We start from the raw sequence: 5,189 nt of genomic DNA, 5'->3' as shown, positions 1-5,189 counted from the left end.
CCGATGACCGAGCCTGCGTCATCAGGAGTGCCGCTACAGTATCAAGCCTGTCCGCGGGACCCGCCAGTCGGCGGGCCCTAGAAGCCAGCGGGAAAGACGGCGGCCTGAGAGACGCTGGGGCCCGTGCCCAGCCAAATTACTATTGTACCCCCGGGGGGTAGGCCTATATAAACCCCCCGGGGCACCCATGCAAAGGGTTAGGACCTAGAGAGGAAGATAGACCAGATAGCCCAGGGAAGAGAGAGCTAGCCTTGCCCTCTCCTACCTCCCAAAACAGCTCCAGGAGCACCATTGTAGTTACCTTGCTTTAGTGATCATGCGGAGACCCCGCAGAGCAGCAGTAGGGGTGTTATCTCCTAGGAGAGCCCTGAAGCTGGGTAAGTTTCGCCGGCGTGCATGTCTTCGCCTCATCCCACTTCCAGGCACCGGCGAGGTTCTACTCGTTCCCACCATGATAAGCCATCCTTTGGCATATGTCGTATCCAACCCCCGACATTTGGCGCCCACCGTGGGGCGAGGTGCACCATCGTCCGGAGATCTGCTCTGGACGGGAACCCTGTTCCTCCCCGGCGAGCGCAGCCAGCCCGACACGCCGGACAGCGTCTGTGCCGACGCGCTGTGCGGCGCTGAGATCGCCTGTGCAGCCAGCTGCCTCGCCGATCTTATCGACGAGGTTTGCCTCTCCGACAAGCCTGCGCCCGACGCAGGCACGGATGGCCCCAGGAGCCCCCTCACGGGCCTCCTCGACCAACTCCATGTCGCCGGTGAGCCTGCCGCGGACCTGGAGTCCATAGGATCCACCGACCCGATGCTGGTCGACTCCGACACCGCGTCGCTCGACGCGTTCCCCACCAATGTGGTGGTCTACGACGAGCCGCTCTCGTACGCGGGGAGTAGCGGAAGCACCGTCACTGAGGTCCTCGTCCTCGAGCACGACGTGCGCTCCGGTGAATGAGCGCATGACCCATTTGACGCGGCCCTGCGAGACCTCGCAGCCCCGATTCCGGAAGACGCCGACGCCGGGATGCTGGAGGTGCTTCGCCTTCAGCTCATCGAGGGCACGAAGAAGCTGGCAAGCATGAGGCGCTTGTCAGAAGCTTACCAATGAGAGATGGATCGCGCCGTAGGCGGCTCGCCGGCTCCAACCAGGCCTAGCCGCCTAGGCGCGGTCTGACGGCGCGGCACGACAATCACCAACCTCTTCGGGGCTGATTGCCCTGTGTATGCCATGCCCGCAAAGAATATCCGTGCCGCCCAGGCGGCAGTAGACGAGCTCGACAACTTTGAAGGCGAAGAGCGCCGCATGATGACGGAGCGAGTTTAGCAGCTCCTCGACGCGGCTGCCGCACAGAATAATGTCGGATGCCGCACCGAGGCGCCGTAGCGCCAAAACGACGACCCACCGCCTCGCCGAGACCAAGGTGCGACATCTCGAACACCGACTGGCGGGGCCCGTGGGAAGAAGGACAAGGAGCCGGCTGCCAGCCGCAGTCGGACTCACATCACCATCGAGCGCGACCAAGACGGCCGCCCTAGAGCGGTGGAACGGCGGGACGACTACTTACCTCCCCCTCCTCGCAGAGAAAGACAAGTCTCCCCACCGCCCGTGGAACATCCGACTCTCGGCGACCGCCTTGGCCGCCGAGAGGGAGTCGGAGAGAACGATGCCCGCCACCGGATCGACCGACTCCACCGATCCCTGGCGCTGGAAGAAGAAGACGAGTTGGGTCCCCCTTGCTTTGGACCCCGCATCCGGGACGAGCCCTTTCCCAAAGGGTTCACGCTCCCCCGAGACATGCCCAAATATACCGGCACTGTGAAGCCGGAAGATTGGCTGATCGACTACTCCACAACCGTCAACATAGCGAACGGCAACAAGCGTGTTGCCGTAAGATACGCCCCGCTCATGCTCCAGGGCTCGGCCCGGACATGGTTAAACAGTCTGAAGCCTCGCAGCATCAATAGCTGGGTCGACTTCACCGAGGCTTTTGTCCGCAACTTCTCGAGCACGTACAAGCGACCTCCCAAGCCACGCCAGCTCTCCTTGTGCGTGCAAGGCCCTGACGAGTCTACTCGCGACTACCTCACGCGATGGGGCGATCTCCGGAACTCCTGCGAGGGCGTGCACGAGGTGCAGGCCATCGAGTAATTTACTGCCAGGTGCGGAGAAGGCACCCTCCTCAAGCACAAGCTCCTCTGCGACGAGCCGGAGACCCTCGACGAGCTACTGATCACAGCGGAAAAGTATGCCACGGCCGACTCCTCCATGAAGGCGGAGATTCGGGTCAGCACAACTAGCAAAGTCGCCCCTCAGGCTCCAAGAACTCCGGTTGGAGACACCAGTCGGCGGCAATAGCAGAATGGCCAGAAGCGCAAAGCCCCGCAGCCGACTTCCAGCAGTCGGCAAGTGGCGACGGCAGAGGACCAGCAGCTGGAGGGACCGCCTCCGGCGAAGCGGCAGAAGGGCGCAAGTCCAACTGGCTGCCGGCTTTCTCCTACGAGCAGACTCTAGATGGTCCCTGCAAGTTTCACAGCGGCGCGAAGCCGTCAAACCACACCACCAAGAAATGCCACTGGCTGACCAGAATCGCCAAGGGGGACGGCCTGCTCCCTCCCGCTCCTGCTGGGCCGCCTCCTCCACCCCCGCCCCAGCAGCCGGCTGTCAGGCCAGTCGGCGCGATACAAGACGAGTTCCCAGATGAGCACGGAGCCTATGTGGTGTTCACTAGTGTAGCGGATGACCGACGCAGCAGGCGCCAACAGCAGCAAGAAGTGAACGCGGTTGCATCAAGCACTCCAGAGTTCATGCATTGGTCCGAGACGCCTATCAGTTGGAGCAGAGCTGATCACCCAGAGGTGATGCCAAGTCCAGGCTCCTACGCCTTGGTCTTAAGTGCCACACTCACCACGGATAGGCGGGCCGCTCGCTTCTCGCGAGTACTGATAGACGGAGGCAGCAGTATCAACATCCTGTACAAGGATACGATGGAGAAATTAGGAATCAAGCGGAGACAGCTTCAGAGCAGCCGGACTGTGTTCCACGGAATCATCCCTGGCCTTTCCTGCTCGCCAATCGGCAAGATCCTGATAGATGTCCTCTTCGGAGACAAAGATCATTTCCGCCGAGAGCCAATTTGGTTTGAGGTGGTGGACCTTGAGAGCCCATATCATGCACTGCTTGGCCGACCCGCTTTGGCCAAGTTCATGGCGGTCCCCCACTATGCCTACCTCAAGATGAAGATGCCGAGTTCCAAGGGAATCCTAACCGTGTCTGGTGACTACAGGAAGTCGTCCGCTTGCGCGACCGAAAGCAGTCGGCTGGCCGAGTCCTTGGTGATCGTAGCTGAGAAATGGCTCCTTGATCGGGTCGTGGCAATGGCCGGCAAGCAGGCCAAGTTATCGCCTGACCCCAAGGAGTCGGAAGCAGAAGGACCATTCAAGCCGGCCAGAGAAACAAAGAAGATACCATTGGACCCGGAGCACCCGGAGAGGTACGCTGTCATGGGCACATGCCTTGACAGCAAATAGGAAGGCGAGCTCGTCGATTTCCTCCGTGAGAATCGCGACATCTTTGCATGGTCCCCCAAGGACATGCCTGGTGTCCCGACGGAATTCGCCGAGCACAAATTACACGTCCAATCTGATATGAAGCCCGTCAGGCAGCCCTTGCGCCGCCTATCAGAAGAAAAAAGAAGAGTTGTTGGAGAAGAAATAGTCTGGCTCCTTGCAGCCGGCTTCATCATGGAAGTATTTTTTCCAGAGTGGCTGGCAAACCCAGTACTGGTGCTGAAGAAGAACAAGCAGTGGCGGATGTGAATCGATTACACAAGCCTCAACAAGGCCTGCCCCAAGGACCCATTTGCTCTGCCAAGAATTGATCAGGTGATAGACTCCACAGCCGGATGCGAGCTGTTGAGTTTCCTAGATGCCTATTCAGGATATCATCAGATCAAGCTGAACCCGGCTGACAGGCTGAAGACCGCCTTCATCACGCCGTTTGGAGCCTTCTGCTACCTGACCATGACGTTCGGCTTGAGAAACGCCGGCGCCACCTTTCAGCGTTGCATGTAGAAGTGCCTCTTGAAGCAACTCGGCAGAAATGCCCACGTCTATGTGGATGACGTGGTGGTGAAGACAGAGAAGCGTGGAACCTTGCTGGAGGACCTCAAGGAAACATTTGAGAATCTGCGCTGATTCTAGATCAAGCTCAACCCGGAGAAGTGCATTTTCGGAGTACCAGCCGGCCAGCTCCTCGGTTTCCTGGTCTCCGAACGCGGCATAGAGTGCAATCCAGTAAAGATCAAGGCCATCGAGAGGATGGAGGCACCCAGACGACTGTTAGATGTGTAGAAGTTCACCGGCTGTTTGGCATCCATCAGCCGATTCATCAGTCGACTGGGCGAGAAGGCTCTCCCCTTGTATCAGCTCATGAAGAAGACGACCTTCTTTGAGTGGACTCCCAAGGCGGACGAGGCTTTTCTCCAACTAAAGAAGATGTTGACTACTCCCCCAGTGCTGGCGGCTCTGACTCCCAAAGAGCCCATGCTCCTGTACATTGCCGCCACTAGCCGAGTAGTCAGCACGGTCATTGTAGTCGAGCGCAAGGAGGAAGGCAAGGCGCTACTCGTCCAGAGGCCGATACATTACTTGAGCGAGGTGCTGTCGACCTCCAAGCAGAACTACCCCCATTACCAGAAGATGTGCTACGGCGTGCATTTCGCCGCCAAGAAATTGAAGCCTTACTTACAGGAGCATCCAATCACCGTGGTCTGCACAGCTCCACTGGCCGAGATCATTGGAAGCCGAGATGCTTCTGGCCGGGTGGCCAAATGGGCCATCGACCTGGCTCCCTACACCATCTATGAGCCCCGCACCGCGATCAAGTCACAAGCACTGGCCGACTTCCTCGTCGACTAGGCCGAGACACAGTATCTGCCGCCAGCGCCCGACTCCACCCATTGGCGGATGCACTTCAACGACTCCAAGATGCGCATCGGCCTGGGAGCCGGCGTCGTCCTCACTTCCCCCAAGGGCGACAAGCTCAGATATGCGCTATATATCCATTTCGCCGCCTCCAACAACGTGGCTGAGTACGAGGCGCTCATCCACGGGCTCCGGCTTGCCAAAGAACTCGACATTCACTGGATCCTGTGTTATGGCGACTCTGACTTGGTCGTCTAGCAATCATC

The sequence above is a fragment of the Triticum aestivum genome, chromosome 6B (genome assembly GCF_018294505.1).
Source record: "Triticum aestivum cultivar Chinese Spring chromosome 6B, IWGSC CS RefSeq v2.1, whole genome shotgun sequence".
Classification (NCBI taxonomy): Eukaryota; Viridiplantae; Streptophyta; class Magnoliopsida; order Poales; family Poaceae; genus Triticum; species Triticum aestivum.
The sequence above is the reverse complement of the archived record's forward strand: the minus strand, read 5'-3'. Positions refer to the sequence as shown.